The following is a 22,179-nucleotide window of genomic DNA, read 5'->3' on the forward strand; positions in this document are numbered from 1 at the left end:
GGATATTAAGATGTAGTTTCAATATTTATTTTTCTAGAATTCTGTCATAGGACTGGTGAGATGGCTCAGTTTGTAAGGGTACTTATAATTAAGCCTTATAACCTGAGTTCTTCCACCCCTGGGACCCACAGTGGAAGGAGAGAACAGGCTCTGCAAAGTTGTCCTATCTGTCTGTCTGTCTATCTATCTATCTATCTATCTATCTATCTATCCATCCATCCATCTATCTATCTATCTATCTATCTATCTATCTATCCATCCATCCATCTATTTATCATCTATCTATCTATCCATCCATCCATCCATCTATCCATCCATCCATCATCTATCTATCTATCTATCTATCTATCTATCTATCTATCTATCTATCATCTATCTATCATCTATCTGTCTATCTATCTATCTATCATCTCTTTCACTCTCTCTAATTTACAAAATTAAAAAAATAGAAATCTTATAAAAATAGACAGTCAATACAAGAGATTTACTGTCCCTTACATAAAGATTTCAATATTTGAGTGACATGGGGATAGTGGGACATGGTTGAGAAAGACCGAACTCTTCTCACTGTGGGAAGCTAGGTCCTGGGAAACTCAGGAGCTGCCAAACCCAACTCTAGCCAGTGGCTTTGGATTCTGGTCTGATAAATGTGAAGAAAGAAGTTCTCAGACCACAAAGGGTGAGCATTAGGGAGTTTACTATAGAATCACAGGTGGAAGCACAGGAAGGAGAAGGAAGAAGTTGCGTATGCAGGAGCCTAGGACACGGAACCACGCAGCTGCAAGTTTAGGGCAGAGACTGGGATGAGGGACAGGGAAGAGAGTGAGTGGGTCAGGCCACTTGAAATAACCAGGTGTCCACGTGCCCCCTGTCAATATGGCCTCTAAGCACAAGTTCTCAGTCAGATAACAAAGAAACAGGAAACAGATCTGTTTTCTGGCATTCCTGACTCCACCAAGGACTTTGGGGTCTCTGGCCTACTTGATAAGTTTCTAGCCCCTGTTCTCATCGCAAAGGGAAAATTATGTAAAATATCCTGTTTACTGTTACACAATTTGTTGTACACATGTACCCATGTATTACAGCACCACACTGTGCTCCATAAATATGCACAACTACCACGTATTTAAAAAAGGATTAAAAAAGTCACAAATTTTAATTACCATTTAATACATAGTTGATGTGAAAATAAATAACCAGAAACTGAGTCAGTGATACATGGTAACAGAAAGACGATAGCAATTAGTGTGTAGAGTGCAAGCTTAATGGGAAGAGATGGGCGACAAAGGAGAGGATCTGCCACTAAAGAGATGGGTTAGTGTCACCTAGATGAGGGTGTAAACAATGCCTCCACAAGCCCCCAGGCTGCCGTCTTGTCTAAACTGCTTTGAATGGCATTTTCTTTCTGATGATGTAATCAGGACCATCTGCAACAATGACCACGTGTCTATAAAGATAAACCACCAGCAAGTAAGAATGATTAGATTAATGGTGGAAGTCCTTTCTAAGCTCTTTATTGTCAGCACACAGAATTTAAACTGGTCATTGGAAACAGGGAGGGGAACGTAACTAAGAACCACAAGACAATGCCTTTGCGGCCCTCCAGTGTTTCCTTTTTCTCTTGTACTTCCAGACTTGCTTTTGTAAAACTTCTTCACTGCGGTTGAATGCTGAAGTATGAGCTTTTAGTGTTTATGGGATTCAATCTGCAGAGACATTCAAAGGTTGTGTGAGGCCCGAGAAAATTCTTCACGGAGAGAGACTTTTATTTCAAAATACCCCTTGCTTTCCCCATAGAATTCAAATGCTCCATGAATTTTGAGACTATGTTTTATGGGACAACACCTCTACCTCTGATATTCTGAGCAAGAGACAATGGGTAAGGGGGAATGTCAGGGAGAACTGGATTTGGTGTTCTTGTCCCAGGTAGCTTATTCTGTATCAATATACAAAGAGTTAAAACAGCTGCCTAATGATTTAATATGTTTTCCAAGAAGACTGACAGGATGGATTTGTTAAATTGAGCCCAGAGGGGGTAGATCATAATTCATAACAGAGGGCAGAGTACCATAGTCTTGTCCCTTGCATGAAAGGAATCAATTCATGCTTTTCTGTTTTTCCTGGGATGGACTCCTGCATTATTTTTATGATAGTTTAACCTCATATTTAACTAAGATAAACATAAGTCACTTAGTAAGTAATATAAAAATCAATAGTTGCTATTACTCAAGAATTTGTGTAGTAATAAAAACCGTGGTAAAAGTAGTAATAGACATTTCACAGGAAGTGAACTGATACAAATTAATTAATATGATCTAGTTCATTAATACAGTTTGCCTTCTGATGAGATCATTACATCAAACCATTCACAGCATGGTTGCCTTTTAAGAATTGTCCCACAACCTCATTTAGGTGGATTTTCTATGGAGTGGCCCATTTATTTGGCGACAATGTGTACACTGTATGGAAAAAAAATCCTATCTTGGAATATGCATAAAGTTGCATGTTAGTCTTCCATTGTCTCAGCATATCTGTTGTGAAACTCAGACTTCTTGGCAAAAATATAAATCTCATTATAAAAGTCCGTTGACCTAAATATGACAGCTCTGTTTCTTATTATGTGCATGTGCAGTGTAAAGATATTAGCCATAAAATTCGGTGAATGTCCTCTGGGGGATTTAAAATTTTACTATGCTGCAAATAACTTGCAGAATAGAATTTGTTTATGGGTTTTCATGTGTATAGGAAATAATAAATACAACTGACAGTCATGTACATGGTGAATTAAACTGAAGCTATGTGATATATATACAAGGTGTCATTTTTTTGCCTTTGAAATAAACTTGAATTAAATGTGACAAAGTCAATATTTCAAAGTATACATTTTAGATAAACATTTAAGTCTTTTGGAAAACATTTGGTTGGTGTTGATCACCATTAATACTTTTTGTCTTCACAAGTGTTTCTTTGACTATTTCACTTATGTTAAATCTTAAGGACTTTTATGGCATTCAAGAGGACTGTGGCCAAAGTTAAAAAACTTGATCTAAAGGATCAAAAAAGGAAGCTTTCAGAATCTGTATGAAAAAAGCAAAAATACTGGCTTTCTATTTATTAAATACACATTGAATTTTAATGATTTGCTATGACCTGTCTTGAAGTCTCGTTTGGACAATATTGGTATACACTGATTTATGAAAGTCATGAGGTCCTGTTCAAGTAAAAAATCCATTAAAAAGACTTAAATTAATCCATCAAAAATGTATCAGAGATCCATAATCTAACTCCAAAACTGTATACTTTCATGATATGACACCTTTCCTACGGCAATAGCATTTTTCTTTATTTTTCTGAAGTCCCAGGCAACTAGTGTTGGCACTCTTCCATTTGATTAACCGATTCAGGCTGAGGCTGATGGAGTCTGATGGCATCTCACAGTTGGCACGGGGGAGCAACCCATCATGATCAGGCCATCTCCATACCCAGATTACCTCTTAGGAGTCTAAAATCCTTTTACTGGGAGAAATGGCTCAACCCAGAAAATAGAATAATCAGCATTTATGCCATGTTGTGTTAAGATAAACGATCCAAAGTTTTATCCAGAGGGCGGATAGAAAGTATATAAAATGCCTTCAAACCGTAGAGGCAGAGTCATAGAAACAGCCACAGGCCTTTGTTCCCTCAGTGCGTGTGCTGTTCACAGACACACGTGCAGCCAAACCTGATTTATCTTGGGAAACCATTATTGATCACAAATTTTAACCTAAGAGAATTTTTTTTTTGACTAAACAAAACTGCGTTGTTTAAAATGTAATATTACTTAGGCAATACATTATTTTGTTTTGTTTTGTTTTTTGAATCAGGCAGCCCTACATTTGACTCTCGGCTCAAGAACTTTTCTTTCACTTATTCACTATGCATTTAGTGAGGGATCACTGGGTGATGTCAAAGGTTGTGTTGACAGAATACAATACCAGATAAACTATTTCTGTTGCTTCAGACTAGGATTCCTCTCAGCGAGAACGAGAGTTCTTCCAGAATGATGAATGAAATAATTACACATAACCTTCCTTTATAAATCGCCTAATTGTTAAGTTATTCTAAGACGAAAGCATCTACAAAGTAGAAATTAGACTGCAGTTTACTCCTGACCTTTAGTTGTTAACATTGAAGTACTAAAACCTGAAACAGAGATGCTCTTTAACAAATCCATCAGTTTTCAAAATATTTATAGACAGCAACTTAATTTATTATAGACCTTAGCTTAACTTAATCTTTTCCTTAATGTTTGTGTTTACGGATCATCTAGCTCTTTAGAAACAAAGGCAGCCTGATCCCTGTGAAATCTAGCCTTTAAGAATTAATTCAGAAAACAATGTAACTCTGAATTAAGGACAAAATGAAAATTACAAGCATAATCAAATGATTGATACAATATGCAAGAATTTGAAGATTTAGCTCCAATTGACAATATAGAGATAAACTATTAGCAACTTAGTTGGTTAAGTTTACTGATTTAAAAAGTAGTTTAGTTTATCTAGTTTTACAAAGGTTAAATATTTAAAAGAAACTGTTTGAAAAACTTTGTTTCTTCCAAGCAGTGTAATAAGATATCCAGTATACTTTAAAATCTAGTTATTTACCTAAAAATAATTTATCTTGGACTGAGGATGCAGAGCCACCGGCGAGAGTGCTTACACAGCCTACAGGAAGCCCTGACTTTGGTCCTCAGCGACAGGTAAACTAGTGTGTGGTGCACAATTGGTGGAGGCAGGAGGTTCAGAAGTTCAAGGTCATTCTCAGCTGCACACCAAGTTCGAAGACAATATGCAGTGCATGAGACACTGTCTCATAAGCAGGTGAACAAACAACGTTCATATCTTGGATGCCAAAAAGATGGCCCAATGAGTAAAGGCACTTGACTTCAAGACTTCAAGATGACCTGGGTTTGAGTTCCCAAACCCACAGGATAGAAGAAGAGATTTGCTTACTGCAAATTGTTCTCTGGCCTCTACACACACACACACACACACACACACACACACACACACACACACACACACACATTATAGCACACACCAAATTTAAAGAAAAATAAACATTTTAGCTAGCAATATTGGAAAGAAATAAAGAGATATCTTTACACAGTATAATGAAGTGATGTAAATTTGTCTTATTTGTCTTTACTTTTTAGTGTACTTATTTTATTTTTATAATGTTAGTGATTAAAATCAGCGCCTCACACACGCCACACAAGTACTCTATACTGATAGGCCCAACCTCAAGTCTTTAATTTTTTCTTTTTCTTTTCTTTTTATCTCTTTCTTTCTTTTTGTTTTCTTTTTATTTCTTTTTCTTGAGTTGCCTTTGGGGCAAGAAAATTAAGAGGGCCTACTACATTTTCATTATTTAATTTAAAAATTTGGTTTAAAATTTACCTAAGACTGTTATTCATGGTCCAGGAGTAGATTTAGTGATGTGTATTTTTAAGATTCAGCACCTGGTATAAACAAGGAATTAAATTCTTTTTGGTTTTACAGCGAAGAATGAATGGGGGAAATAGTACTTCTAGCTAGTTTACAATATTTTAGCTTTTGTATTTAAAGTTTATATAAATGGATGGTTTGCTCTTTCAGCTGTAATGAACTAATTTTAGACTTAACACATTCAATGTTCGAAAGTCCAAGCAAGTGCTTACCCAGTAAGGATCTACTTCCTAGTAGATCCTGACAACCCTGGCTATGCAGTGGGAACCTGTGTTAAATAATAACAAAAAACAACAAAACTAGCATTCATTGAATGGGGCAACTTTCCCAAGAAGCTCAGCTCCACAACTGGATATTTCTTTGGGGTAGGGTGGGAATCATGGCTTCTTTACCCGCAGCAGGGGCCACAGGACTGAACCAAGTGGTCAGGTCACCGGTACACACGTTCAGCCTGGATATTGGCAGAGATCTCGACCTCCCACTTGCCCCGATTGTTGAGCAGCTTCTCTTTGTTGTACCGCATCGCATGTGTCTCTGTGGAGAACTCAAAGTTGGCGTCCTCCATGATGGTTTGGACAGGGCAGGCCTTCTGTTAGAAACTGCAGTAGACACTCTTGGTCACGTTGATGTCATAGCATTGTAGTCTGGCGGCTGCCATCAGTTTTTGGCTCAGCCTTGACGGGTATGGCTTTTGCAAGACAGATGGCCTCACAGAGTTTACAGGCAATGCAGTGTTCCTCTCGAGAAGGGTAGCAGCGCAATGCATGTTTCCCTTGGAAGCGTATACTCAGTGGTCTCTTCTTAAATGGGTAGTTGATGGTAGCAACTTAGGGTCATGCACGTCCTTGGAAGAGTTCTGTCCAATCAGAGGCCGAGCTGCATGGTCAGTCACGAGCTTCAAGGCCATCTCAAGCTCCTGTACATTCACATACTTGTAGGTTGCTGCTGCTGCACTCCTATGGAAGCTTCAGTCACTGAGATGTCTGTCCTCTGCGCCTGGCCTGGACCACAGCCCATGACCGCATGAATGAGGTCAGACAGTATGTCTTGGGGGCTCTCTGACTCCTTCCCTGGCCCAGGTGTAGGTCCTCCGGGAGGCCCAGCTGGATGTTCTTACTTGGACAGAGTGGACGAATCTTGATGACTGCTTTATGTTCAGTTAGGATCTTAGAAAGGTGACTTCTCAGGGGGAAAGGATGGCTAAGATAGGATCATGTCCTAGAACTAAAAATGAGTTGAAGTAGATTCATCCTAAGATGAATTATAATTATAAAAAAATTCCGAGAGCATTGAGAGGAATCACAAGGTATTCAATTCTCAACTGGAAGAACATTTGAGTCCTTTAAAGAAAGCAAACATGCAGACTCTCTCACAATGTCTAAACGAAAGAAAATGTGGCATAGTCATAACCAAATCAATAGAAGTCGACTCTAAGATGATATATCTAGTCACATCAAGCTTAAGATGTTAAAAAGCACAGAAGAAGAAAATTATTAAAAGCAGCCAGAGGAAAACAGATACACTACAGTCAGTAATGCAATGATTCTAGTGATGGCCGACTTCTCATCTCACATGATGGGAAACAGATGGCAAATGAGCAGAATCTTTAAAACAATGAATTAAGTCAAACAAGAACTTCAATATCAAAATATGGGTTGAATAAACACATTTGTTTTATCTGAGTGAAAATGGAGGTTCTTCAAAGTAGGAAAATAAGAACTATAACACAGCACAGATAAAAACTCGAGGATTTTGTGGGTGAAAGTTTGGCTCAGAGGTTAAGCAAACATAACACTTTGCAGGGGTATACAGTTCCAGCACCTCTGTCATGCTGCTCACAGCATCTTGTAACTCCAGCTCCAGGGAATCCTGGCCTCCTTGGTACCTCTACTCATCACACACACACACACACACACACACACACACACACCACACAAAGAGAGAGAGAGAGAGAGAGAGAGAGAGAGAGAGAGAGAGGAGAGAGAGAGAAAGAGAGACTAAGAAGGAGAGATATGGTGATATGGTGGAAAGAGAATTATAAACAATAAATATAAAATTTTAGTATATTACCAGCACCACCAGAATATCTACATATAATCCATAAATACATTATACCAGAAGATTAATCCAGAAGGCAAAATAGCGACTAATTTCCTTATATGATGAGAAGTAAAATGTGACTGATTATTAATACTATCTAATCAATATTATACTGTTAATCCAAGCCAGAAAATAACCCAAAAGAAATAAAAGCACAAATGTTCAAAAGGAAATGAAGCAATCTATTTTTGGATAATGTAAGTATGTACAAAGTTTTCAAAGATGGTCCGTAAAAAATCAATAAAAGGAAGAATAAAAATTTTTATTGTAAAAATTATAAAGATAGTGAAATAAAGACTTGAACAATTGATTGGGTGTATCAACTTTAGGACTTAGAGAGCTCACCCCCCTTGAGTTTATTCATAGATTCAATATTGCAATTGAAATGCCCAAAGGCTTCAAAGAGATGTAAATTGATAAACTGCTCTTAATTGGTCTGTGGGGATGTGAGTGATCTAGAATATCAAAATAGTCTTGAAAAGGTTAGAAGTTTTTTTTACCTATTTCCAGAATTTAGAATAAAGTTACAATGATCAAGAGTGCAGAAACAAAAAGAATAGAAAGAAACAGCAATAAAACAGTATGAAGTCCTCAAAGAACCTGATAGAATTATAATGGCTCAGGAGGAAAGGAACTTACATGTATCAAAGATCTTCTCAACAAATGTTGCTGAAACAGCTAGGCAAACTACAGAGGAAGAAATGTACTTCAACCACTGCTTCCTGTCTGTGTATGTTACCTAGAGATAGATTGTAGTGCTGCATGAAATGTTCAAACAACCACACCTCTTAAATAAAAACACAAAATTGCCCTCATGATTTAGAATGAAATAATCATTTAAAAATAAATAATTGGGATTTATCAAAATGAAAATTTCTGATCATAAATTACCATTAAATTAAATGAAAAGTAGGAGTTTGGGGAAATGGTTTCATTGTATAATGTTTGCTGTACATGCATGGGGCAATGAGTTTGATCTCTAGTGTCTTTGTAACAAGCCAGGAAGAGCAACACCCGCCTGCAAAACCACACTAGGGTGGCAGGGACAAGAGGATGTAGGAGCTAGCTGGCCAGTCAGGATGGAGGATAGGTCAACTCCCAGGTTAGTGAGAGATCCTTTCCAAAACCATTAGGTGGAGAGCAATTGAGAAACATACTAGATGGTGACCTCTGGCCTCCACATACATGTACACACATCTACACACATACCCATGAATCTGCATGCACACATACATCACCATACATCACACACACACACACACACACACACAGAAGATGAATTAAAATTAAAATTAAATTAAAATGTGTGCTAATTCTATAAGCAAGTCCAATAATATAGAAATAAAAATGGAACTGTTACTTCAAAAGCCATATGATTGACAAAAATATGAGAAAGTATTCAATATTCAATGGGGAGTGCAAATTCTAGTTACATAGATTAGAATAGCAAACTTTAACCAAAATAGTTCCACGACTGGAACGCTTGCTGATTGCTAGTAGGACTATTGCATGGTTTGATTGTTTTGAAAGTGTTTACCATGCTTCACCCAAATTAAATATGTGCCTATTATCAATTCACTAGGCTTAGGCATCATTCAAGAGATACAAAAAGTCTGTGCTTATAAGAGTATTTAAAGTAGAATGTGTATCCCAGATTAATGAGTTCACCCCAGCCTCCAGTTTTATATGAGCACAGGTCTATTTGTAGGTTTACACAGCTCGCATGTGTTTGCCATATTCACAAAGTGGAGTAAGAACACCGAGAAAGAATGATTAGGCTCCTGTGTATGAATGGGACTGCATCTCCAAAGCATTGCTGAGGAGAGGCAAATTCTGTCCTGATTGGTATTTCTCTATCATGATTGTATTCATTTGTTCAAATTCATCAAATCATATGCTTAACATCTGTGTATTTTGCTGCATTAGAGAAGACAGAGGCATGGACAGGTTTGATTTTGTCCAAAACCATCTGTCTTTTAACACTATTTCATTAAATATTGCTTTAAATACTTTTGGGGTATTTTTCAGATCTGGACCTTCTTCAAGTCATTCATATCTCCAATCATTTGTCTCACTAAGGAAAAGCTCTATAGCCTGGGGAGATGGCTCAGCTGTTCAAGGCTAGGCTCACAATCAAAAATATAAGAAAAAGATCTATTAAAATGCACTAGTACATGAATTTCAACAATATATTCCTCAGTTCTCTTTACAATTCTAAAAGAAATGTACTTTGGCATAGGTAAAAATGCCGGCGTGTACTTTATATGTGTATTGTTTAAGTGTGGGTGTCTCTCAGCACCTGGAAGGGCCTCACAACATTGTAAAACAAGCATGCAGTTTGCATATGTGTGAGTCTGTGTGCCAAGTGGGCCTGCCTCTGTGTGTGTGTGTGTGTGTAGGTAGTTAAAGTTTGGAGTGTTTTTTTTGTTCTGTTTGGTATAAATCATACGAACAATAGCTTCTGCTGTTTTTCTGCTCTTTTGAGTTCTTTTGCCTAAATAGTCCAATACAACTACAGTCTAACTGAGGTGAAGAATATCATCAATTATTTAAAATATATTATCAAAATATATTTTGTGTTTATTTATATACTTTTTGTTAAAGCTTTTAAAATTGAGATTGGGTAAAATTATAAAACACAATCACAATGAGGTGATATATGAATTATATTGTTTCTTGTTTGCTTTAATATGCTCCATGGGTGTGACAGTAAGCACCCCATGACACTGATTTGAGAGAAGTTTCTCTAGGGTAATAATAGGTCCAAAATAATGTGTCAAATGACCCAGAGAGGCTCCAGATCTGTAAAACACCCTCCAGAAGTCTTTAAAGCAATATTTAATGAAATAGCATTAAAAGACAGATGATTTTGAGTAAAATCAAACCTGTCCGTTCCTCAATCTTTTTTGCTCAATTCATTGTATTTTACAAAGGCATAAATGCTTACTTCACAACTTAAAAATGCCCAATACTTTATTTAGTGGCTGGGAGAGTTCTTACTATACCCTAGGTAGTTTGCCAATGAGATCTACTTTCCATTTATCTTTATTAATATATATTTGATGGGGGTCAGGTGTTAAGTGCTCCACAGCATAGAAACGACCAACTGGCAGTTCATGAAGTCAGTAATCAAAGATGTCATTCTTACTACTGATCTGTCACTTAATTCAGTCAGACCTTATCAACTCCAAGATGCTGCTGGATGTAGACAGCATTTACTTCCAAGTGTAAGTTTCCCTAGAGTGATGGGAGAAAGCTTTTCTTTATTGAATTTTACTTTAAAGCAGACCTTTGTTCTTAAAATATTTATGCATGAATAAACAAACAGTAAACATTTAAAATATAGATGTTATAGGGTTTGGGTCATGTTTAGTACTCAATGTAAACTCTGTTGTAGAAATGAGGTAACAGCAACTTTTGAGATTCTTTTGAACTGTACTTCTTGATTTTCAAACATAGTATTTAATAAAACAATGCATTTGCAGTTTTTTAAAGTTATGGTATGACAATTATTGAACTCGGTGAATATGACCTACAATTAAATTCTTTGTTCATTTTTGGATGTTTTAATCTTTTATATATTTCCACTTCACCAACTTGTTAATTACATTGCTTTGTTTGGAGAAATTAAGTCATGTGGCTTATGCTTAGATACATATTTATATGGTCATAATTTCATTTGATATTTTAGAAAGAAGAAAGTCAATACTTCATTATGCCAAATCAAAACATATTGAAAACATACCCATGGTGGTATTGATTATATGCCTGTTTTCCAAAGTTTTAAACCAGGGCTGCTTAACTTCAAGTTCATCTCCCGCTCTAATTTTATATTTAAACTGAAAAGTGTTTGTAACTCCTTCCCTTAAATTGCTTCTGACAGAAAATTCCTTTCTTAGTCTTTTGCCGTCGATGTGATTTTCAAGTGTTGTAAAGTTCCTTTATCTGTTGCTTTCCTCCTGAACAAAAGAAAAGCTATAATTGGCATTCTAGAAGGGAAAAAATGGGTGGGTGGAAACTGGACAGAATCCAAGCCTCAGACAAAGAGATGGGAAAATAGAACCATATCTCCCCTGAGTCCTAAACAATGTGGATTAGAATATGGCTCAAAAATCGTGTCTATAGAACGGATTCTTGACAACACAAGTTGCTGGCCTCACATGACTTCGTGTGAACACTTTATGCCCAATAAGTGGTCCATCAGCATGAATTAAGTTATTTAGTTGGTTGCCATTTGAGTCATTTGCAAGTTGATGCGCAGGGTGAGAGAGGAGTCATCTTTGCCCTGCTGAGCTTTTTCACATGTGTGTTGGCAATCAGAGGGATTCTGTCCCTTCAGTCACCCTGTTTGTTTGTTCCAACCACAACATTTTTTGTCTTTAAGCTTCTCAGGAACTTTTAGGCATGATCTTCTCTTTGTTCTGAATTCGAGAGAAGTCTGAGATAGGGTCTTGGCTTCCATAAAATTAATTGTGGAAAGTATCTCTAAAAATGAGGTCTTCTTTCACTCATTAGATTTGTCATGCAAGATGGGATTATTGGTGTTTGCATACTAGTTCATGAATGTAACTCATGAGTTTTATAACTTTCCATTATTTTTATAATTCTCTGAACTGTAAGTTATCTCAGTGTACAAGCGTCATGAGCTCATTGAGATCCCATGACTAAACCTGGGTTTACAATGAGAGAAGACATTACAGTGAGTGTCGCCAGTTGACTTTCTTGTTCCTGTGAAGCTAGCTTGTCAGAAATTATTGAAAAAATATTTTATGATTTTATATATCCATGTATGGAAGCACCTTTATTTTATTTAATATTTGGTGAAATGGTTAGGTTGAATATCTAATTTTAGTATTAAGCTATTTTGATTTCTTCATTCCTCCCCTGTATGTTTTTCCTTTTAGAAATTTCTAGAAGCTTGTAGAATCTTTGGTTTGACTTCAGGATCCTAAATTTTTAGAATTGTGTGTCCTGTAGTCTAAACATGAAGCAAACATTTTTACTCATGAAATTTATTATTGTAAATCAATGATTTTCTATTTTTTCCTTTCTCATTATTTATTGCAGAGACACTATTATCTGTGTGAATTTAGAAAACCATTTTAATCACCCTTTCCTATTTTCTTTTGTGACTTTTATTTTTATCCCCCCTTTATTAAACATAGTTTCTTTTCTCATAGAATATCATCTGAGTACTCTTTCCTTCTACTCCTTCCAGTTCCTCTCAACCTCCTCTCCCATCCAGATTTACTCTCTATTTTATTTCTTTTACTTAAAAAATTTTTCAGTTTTTCAAACTGAGTTTGATAGTCACATTCATCTGTACCTCCAAGAAATTTTGTTTTTCTTTCCTTCCTTCCTTCTTTCCTTCCTTCCTTCCTTCCTTCCTTCCTTCCTTCCTTCCTTCCTTCCTTCCTCCCTTCCTCCCTTCCTCCGTCCCTTCCTTCCTTCCTTCCAAGTCTACTAAGCTAGCATATATTTTTAAGTCATAACATAGCGTGCATTTAAAAATAGATATATGGCAAAGGGATACTATTTAAGCTATCATAATTTGAGTCCCCCCCCCCAAAGAAAGGGGATAAATATAACATTTGAACTAATGTTATTTCCTGAGGCATGAGCACAATGATTTAAACAAAGGTAACTTAAGAAACTCCGACAGTGTCTGAAGTCACTCCCTTAAACATCTGAAAAGGTACCTTAAATTCAGATCACACACAGTCACTGTGGGACAGGGGTTTAGGTAGGGACTGAGGGTACAGGAGAGAAGGTGTCTGGCCAGGCAGAAGTGCTGTGCAGGCTTACAGTCTCTGGGGTGGGAGACAGGACAGGTGTGCACCATCACCACCTGCAGTCAGTAGTGGCGTTCACTAAGAAAGGGGTCGTGACCCATAGGTTGAGAAATGCTGCTGTATATGCTTACTAATTTTATAGAAGAGATGAAATACAAGACAAACAGGTACATGTAGAACTGTGTGGGGTCTCTTCCTCCGAGGCGAGTCCCTTCTCCGGCTGGCACCATGGATTCATCCCTTCTTCTCCAGCATGGTGTACGGAGGGAAATCTTAATTCTTGGAGATTGTTTGTTTCACTTAATGCACTTTCCAAAAGTAGGGTGCGTGTCAGTTTCTTTAGAATATCTCTTCCCTGCCAGGGCTGTTGCACTGTGAACTTTAGAGGTCAGTGAATATAGTCACACTTCTCTGTGCTTTCTTCCATGTGCCAGACTTTACTGAAAGTCTTAGGGCGCCTTAAAGAGAGACCAGGTTGAATTGTAAGTCACACTTCAGAGCGCTATCAGACGGGTTTAGCAGCTGAAGCAGCTAATTTGAGAATTACATTTGTCTGTTTACTCATCTAAAAAAATTCATATACCTTTAGTTATACAATCTCTTCCTTACACTTACTTCCTTTAACCCCCTAAAGAGAGTCTGGAAACAATATAATTGTTAGCTTTTCATTTTCTTCAAGAATTCTTTCCATTAGGTATAATTTTTTTAGTAGAATGTTGCTATTTTTTCTAAAAGAGTACTGAATATACTGAAGGTGTGAAGTAGAAAGTCTTTATTATTATAGCTACAAAAGCATCCAAACCGTAATCACTGATAGTTATAGTGCCTGGCTTTACTTGGACACCATGTTTGATATGACAAGCAGATCATCTATGGATTGTAACCAAAGGAAGCAAGAGTGGATTTCAGCCTTGAGAAGGAGGGAGAATGAACTTTTAGGTCTATTTTCTTTCACAGTGGGACAATGACCAGGTCTTGTGTTGCATGACCTTCTAGTGTCTCGTACCCAAGCACAGCTACCAAGTCAGCTGCTTCTCTGTCATTGACCCATATCATACTCTTTTTTTTTTTTTTTTTTTTTTTTACAATATCAGCTATTAGAGAGCCACAGAAGAATTTCAGAGGGAAACTCCCCAAACTTTTTGTTTAGGTGCAAGCTCTGTTTTGGCCCCACCTCTCTCTCTCTCCAGACCCTGTCACTGAGAAGCCCACAACTGGGGATTTTCAAAATACTTAGCACCTTCTACCTATGTTTGTCAGATAATCACAGATATTTATTACACATAAACTGTCATCTCACCAGTTTCAAGACTTAAAGTAAAGCTGCTTGTTCTGGGTGAACTTACTATAGGCTATATCACTTTCAATTGGATATAAATGGACTATTTTAGTTTAAGAATTCTCAAGGTCATTTAGTGAAAACTAATGGAATCATATTGGTGATCTCTAGAATCGGGCAATTTATAAAAGGATCCAGTTTTTCCACCAGAAAGACTATGAGAACTAAATGCTAAACATTTACTAAAAGGTGTCTATAAGAATGTCGTGCCTTTATCTTGTCCTCAAATACTTTTTACACATTGATATCACAGTCCCTTACTTACAGAAAATCTAGTCACCCATTATTATAAAACCATTTTATTATATAAAATTTATTAATCAACTATTATCTTCTGTATTATTCTATATTTACTTTAATATTAGTATTGATAAGAGTATATTACCAATATATATGAATACTTCTTTAATCTCCAATTAATAATTACTTTTATAAGATGTTCACAATATAAGAAGAAAAGCATTTTCCATACACTGCACTACACTTAAATATAATGAGGTGACCAACCTTTAGAAAGATAACAAATTTCATTGGATTGATATTTCTGGGCAATATGAGAGCAATAAAACATGTAACACTTTGTGGTCCACCCTGTAGGCATGAAATATCGAGAGAGGATGTCAAGTAACTATTATTGCTTTTTGTCTACTAGTGTACAATTATAACCTGAGTTTTCTTTTACTCTACAATAAAAAATTTAAAAAACAAAGCCACATTTTTTTAGTTAATTAAACTTTATTCTGCATAAAGAAAACAATATTCTGATAATTAAGCTTTTCTGATCATTTACTATTGGTGTAAATCAAGAAACATACCAAGATAGCACACATGCAGAAGACAGATAATTCTCTTAAGCAAGTGCTCATGTGATAGATATAAGGCAATATAGTTATAATGCAGGAGGAAAGAGGTAACTTTTTTGTGAGAACTCACTCTCTCTCTCTCTCCTTTCCTCCTTCCACCACTCAGCCTCTGACCCCCATCTCTCCCATTTTTATTTCTGTCTTTTCATTTCCTCCTACTTTGAATAAAAAATAGCATTTTCCTTTATCACAACCCTTTGAAAACAGACCACTCTTCTTGATCATCTTGGGCTCTTTCTCTTCTGTCTCCTTAACTACTAAGGTCTATTTTAGAGCATGCAAGGCTAATTATTTTAGAATTGAATAAATAAATTGCACACGGTAGCTATTTTTAGGAAAAGCAAGATGAGTGAGAAAAGTGAGAAAGAATAAGCCAGTGATGTAGAATCAGGGCTTAGCCTGGGACTAGCAGTACAGGCTGGAGGTGCTAGGAGGTACTGGCACAGTCCGGGTGAAGAAAAATAGAGCCCCAGAGCAGCAACAATGTACAAAACTCTGTGACAAGGGAGGGAGACCAAAAATAAAATAAAATAAAATAAAATAAAATAAAATAAAATAAAAGATGACTTCATAATTATATCTAAGCACAGATTGAGATGTATCTCAGAAATGACCATGCCTCATATCCCGTTATAGATTACATCACGGTCTGTTATTTTTATTTTTATTATTTTTTAACAACTGTAGTTCTAGTGTATGTTTCTAATTACTACAGTAAGTGGTAAAATTATCTCTTCTTCTTGAAGGGAAGTAGTTCTGAGTTGAGCAAGTGGCTCACAGGTGTAGGGTCAGGACTAAGTTGCTTGAGCTAGGATCATCATGAGTTTGAGGTCAGCCTGGGTTCCATTGCCAGGCAGTGCAACCAAACACAACAGCCTCATGGAAACTTCTCCCAAATCACCTGTCGCATAACTATGATTCCTTTCTAATACTCCTGCCCCTGTGTCATTTGCCTATTACACCTACTGAAAAAAGTCAGTAAACTCAACTTTGTCCATACACAGACGTGTTTGCAGGATTCTGTTGTGTCCTGGGAACTAATAAAAAAAGGAGGGGGTGCCTCAATGCATAGAGAAGGACGTGTAGCAAGAATGATGGCTTGAGCATGTCGAAATGCTGGCCTTGGAAAAACTTATGCCGAGTCAGAAGTGGTAGTTATGATTCGGTGAAATTGTTGTCTCCAGGATGGATGGCTTGCATATGTAATCCCTGAACTCAGGAGGTTTAGGCAGGAAGATCACAAGTTTTAGGCCAGTTTTGTAAACACACACACACACACACATACACACACACACACAACCAAACAAACAATAACGTAACACATTTAGGAGCTCTGATGCAAAGAGCATGGCATTAGGAATTATAGGACCTAGAGACTATGCTTTTGCTTTGTAATTAACATTTTAGTATTGAGGAAATTAATATTTTACCTATATTATAGGAAAAAATGAAGATACTACCTTGGTGGATCAACTAAGGGAGAAGCAAAGTTTCAGACCTATTCATTTTATTAAGCCAACCACCAATTTGTTCATTGCTTTCGTTGTTTATGATTAATCATTGAGACAATGGTAGATGTTAATAGCCATGGTCACAGTACTCTGAATAACCCTGAAGGGCACTCAGCTCTAAAGCCCAGCCATTGTCAAGCCTTTCCTTCCTTAAGAACTAATCATTTGTGTTTCTAAACTCTCAATAATTTTAAAACAAAATATGATATTGATACTGGATCAGAGCGATTGAATTTCTTAAGTCTCAAAATTACACTCATCTTGATTTGTAGTCATGAGCATTTAGGAGTATGACAGAGTGCAACATTAGGAAATATGGATAGCTGGGCTTTGCAACATTTAAGAAGACAACGAGTTCTGGAATTCTCACACCACAGTGGGGCTAAGAGGCTCCAGGTGCTCCTGGAACCTGGGGTTTGCCCCACTTTGGGAGTTATTGTCCATTCACAGAAAACCTGCACATAGGCATTCATTGACCAATAAAAAGGTTGTTACAAGTTTTTGCTTCTCAGTGGACCAGGGAAGGAGTTCTTGAAAAGTCATGCAGGTTAGGGTTCATAGCAGCTTTCCATGGTCTCTTCTGTGCTTTCATCAGCTGGCCGTCCTCTTTAAGAGTGTTGTTTATGTCCTGCAGCCTACCCCTGCTATTTGTGTCTTCTCAGATGCAGCTCATGAGTTGGACAGTAAGACAGATTTTCCAAGGTTGTATCTTCCTAAAACTGCAATAAGTTGCTAGATAAACTGTTATCTCTTGTCACTTAATTTCCTTCACCAGTTACTGCAGACACAGAACTATTTGGATCAGGACATGTTTTCCCAGTTCCCAACAGTGTTCAGATCACCAAGCAAGGGATTTGCTTTAGGACTAAATATATTTATCTCAATAATAAATGTCTTTGGCATGTGCATCTTGAGCAGAAGCAGCTTCATATTTATTTCAGGATTCTGTCAATTTACAACTTTTAAGCTACCGTTCAGTCTGCAGCTTAATCCTGGTACCCAAGAGGCAGAGGCAAGCAGAGCTCGGTGAGTTGAGGCCAACCTGGTCTACATAGTGAGCCCTGTGTCAAAAGAGTGGAGGTGGTGGCAGTGGTGGGATCTATAGGGATGGCTCAGTAATTAAGAGCACTTGTTGTTCTTGCAGTACTGGGTTTGGTTCCCACACACATGGTGGCTCACAGCCATCCATAGCTCTATTTGCATGAGATCTAGATACCTCTTTTGATCTCTGTTGGCACCAGGCATGTACACGATGTATATGAATATACACATAAACGATTCATATGCATAAATTAAATAAGTAAATGTAAAGTAATTTAAAGCAATCGTTTACTATAAATACATTTTATCATGGAATATGAATTCCTTGATTCAGATTTTACCTCTTATATGCTTTTATATGACCACATTTAAATGTTTGGCTTTAAAGCCAAACATAATAAGAACTAGTTAAGTTTTCTGTTGCTCAACTCAGATTTGTGGTCTGGAGTTTCGCGGAGATAAAAATGTTTGGAGTGTACATAAGGTCTAGGAGCAGAAGCAAGTTTACTCATCCCTTGTAATTCTGACTTGACCGTGGATGTTTAACACAGTTTCGATAGCTATTTTCTTTTTTGGTGTGTTTGTATGTGCACTCAATAGAACAAATGTTTGGAATATTTTTTAAAGAACATCAGTAACAATCATTATCTCAGATAAACAATTCTATGTTGATGGATTTGTTGGTAATTCCGCATGCCACCATGTAGAATTGTCTACATAATCTTATCCATTGGAATACACAGGGTGTACCATCATATACCATATGAGTTTCTTTTTTAAATTTGGAACATTCCTGTGACATAAGCACTAACAGGAGAAGAATGTGTTACAAAGTAGAGTCAATGTGTGATTGCCAGACAAATGCTCCCTGCTGAGCTTTGGATATATGTCATCAGATACTATCATTTCCAAGGGCTGTAGTACTCTCTTTTTCAATACAATGATCATGGGGAGCTGACTGATTCAATCTGCTTCAAATGTAGTTATATTTTTCCCTACAGTTTCGTCCTTGTTTCATAAAAAAAATAATGTGTGTAAGTTTGGGGAATGAAATGGTCTCCACTAGAACACATGCTGTATCATGCCTTCTCCAATTCCTTTGGACAAATCTGAGTTGATTTCAATGAGCTAAGTCTTTTATGTTGATAGTTTTGTTTTCTGTATATAGTTATTAATTAATGGATTCTTTTTGTTTTTTATTATTATATATTAATTGTGCAAAATAATGGATTCCAGTCTGGCATTTTCATACCCGTAGATGGTGTATTTTGATCAGTCCTATTTGCCCATTCCCTTCCTGAGTCCTCTCCAGCTTTGATTTCAATCCTCCTCCTGATATCCAAGTCTCTCCTTCTACTTTTATCTTTTTACAAAAGCTTTATTTTTGCTTATGTGTGTGTGTGGTGTGTGTGTGTGTGTGTGTGTGTGTGTGTGTGTGTGTGTGTGTGTATATACATTTGTGTGAGAGTTTGGGCGTGGGAGTAGTGTCTGGAGAGGCCAGATGAGGCTGCTGGAGGCCCTGTTGCTGAAGTTACAGGCAACTGTGAGTCTTCCAACATGGTTGTGGAAACTGAACTTCACAAAACCACCAAAACATCCTAAACCACTTGGGCAACTCTCCGGTCCCTTTTCAGGTCTTTTTTCCCCCTAATGACTGAACGAGTTCCATTGGGACTGCTCACGGGAACATGGGTAAGAGTTTGTTTACAGTGTCCTGGCCATTTCACCAGTCGCGACACCAATGAAAACAAAATGTTTCTCCTCTCATCAAGCATCACTTGCTGTATACATCCTCAGGAAGTGGCAGGGTTCCATGAACCCTCCAGATTCTGTGACAGGTTGTGAAAGGGACCGGTTTTGTGTAGATCTTATGCAAGTCATATTAACTTCTGTGAGTTCAAGTGTAAAAACCATTACCAACAAAGATACGTGACCCAGAGGCCAGGGTTCTAACCCTCCATCCTCCTCCTCTCTCTTTGTTGTGATTTTATATTCTTCCCACGCCTTCTTTAATATTTTCTGAGCTTTAGAAGGGATTGTGTATATGAAAGAACTCCCTTTTCCTTAACACAATAGAATTACAGATTTTATAGCGATTTGAACATTTTGATCCAGTGAAACAGACTTTATTAAAAATGATAAAAAATGATAGAAGGTTGAGGAAACTTCTTGCATTTTGTTGATTCAGCAAGCACATTAAGGAGAAAATAAATGGAAAATATTTAGAATAATATGAATATAAAAGCTAACAACAGAATAAAATTTTCTGATTTTTGTTCTTGTTTACTTTTTATCTTTTAAGTTTCCCAGGCCATTCAACACAACAGTGGGTTATAATGCATTGTAACAATACTTAATATTTACCAAATTGTCACAAGAGGTAAGACTTTGCCTTGAAGAAGCTTGCATTTAAGGAATTGCATGTATATTTCTGCTTTAAAAACTACATTGGGAATTTTGGTTTTCAAAAGGCTCTCAAGAAAAAATTAGAGGTATAGAGAAATCCAGTTGGATAGTTACAAATATTTCAGAATTGAAAGCAGTTACATTTCAGAATATAATTATGGTACAAGTGTCGTGTTGGGTGTCTTTACTTGAACCTTTATGCAAGATTTATAGTGATGTTTGGAAGTCAGATGTCTGTTACCACCTGATGGCCATTATCTGATTTTTTAATTTCAATTAAGAGATATTAATATTTGTCACCTTCTAGAATTACTCTTTGCAGGAACCTAACTTACCTTGTTGGAAATTTATGGGCATCATTTGGAGCCGAAGTCCATATAAATAAGTCTTTTTCCATCATTAGCTTTCATATCCCGTGAAACTTCTATTGCTGTTCTGGTCGGAGAGTATAGGAATGTGAACCACAGACGCTTTTACAGTACAGCTTTCTTCTGTGTGGATACATAAAACAAGTGTTGTTAAACTCTGAAGGTTTGTCTTCTTGAGGGTTAAACAGTCTAGACTCCAAAACAGTGGATGTTTTATCGAATATGCATACAGATTATCTGCGTTTTGGAAATGCATACTTTAGATAGGATTCTACCAATGTTCACATCTCAGCTCTTAAGTCCAGGAGTATGGTATGAGTTTTGACTTCAATTTCAATTACAAAATTATTGTTAAAGAAAATTTGGCTTATGGTTACTATAATTTAGAATGCTGGATATTGCCCCACAGGATGTAGAAAGCATATTGGTCAATGTCCAGTGGGTACACATCTTCACGTATGGAACTGCTTACTTCTGGTCTGGGAGGGGTTACTAGTTAAATACAGTCTTTCAACAGCAAAGCAATGGCTATTTAGATAAGCCAGGACTGATAGAGAATTCGAGTCACTTTATACCAGTTGAATTCCAGTTTAGTCACCAAATGAGGCTGAAACCTATCTTCATTTTGCAGGGCTCTTTAGATAATAGAGTTGTTAATTCAAGAATTTTATTACTGTACTAACAAGATAGGAAAAAGTAATAGTGTACCAACTGGAATCAACAGGTCCTGGCATTTAGCAATCCTGAACATTCTCTGTTTCTCCCATGTCAAAATGAGGAAAAACGGCTCTACATTATAGGTTTTGCACAGAAGAATTATTAATTTATGTCATATAAATGCTACTTAACTATTGTCAAGGTATGGTATTATCTGTGGATTTAAATTTAAGATGAGAAAATAATAATACAGCTTGCTTAATTTAGTTCTCTCAAAAAAAAAGGTGGCAAATTTCCCCTTTGGAAATGCACTCTCAGGGATCAGCCACCCAATTATCTGGTGTTTTCTCCATTACCCTTGCCATGTCCTCAGGAGGAGCATGGACCCCATCCACAGCAGTCTGCACAAATGCTGGCAGGAAGTAAGACAGAGGAAAGTTAAATTATGAATTCAAATCACTTTCTAAAATGGGCTCATTTACCTCATTTAGAGAAAGGGCTTCTCACTTTCTCTGGACATAAGCTTTTGTTAGGAATAAAATAATGATATTTTAAGAAAACAAACTTCACCATGTTAAGTCATGCTAGTGCTGGTCAGATAGCCCCAGATCACCAT

The 22,179-nt window shown here is 36.9% G+C and overlaps 1 protein-coding gene and 1 pseudogene across 1 annotated transcript in view; one reads left to right on the forward strand and one right to left on the reverse strand.

Moving 5' to 3' along the window:
• Positions 1-22,179, forward strand: part of Bmp5 (bone morphogenetic protein 5) — a 117,356-nt gene that overhangs the window by 23,508 nt on the left and 71,669 nt on the right. The window lies entirely within an intron of this gene.
• Positions 5,917-11,335, reverse strand: LOC119808840 (annotated as a pseudogene).

Source organism: Arvicola amphibius, chromosome 3 (assembly GCF_903992535.2).
Source record: "Arvicola amphibius chromosome 3, mArvAmp1.2, whole genome shotgun sequence".
Taxonomy (NCBI): Eukaryota; Metazoa; Chordata; class Mammalia; order Rodentia; family Cricetidae; genus Arvicola; species Arvicola amphibius.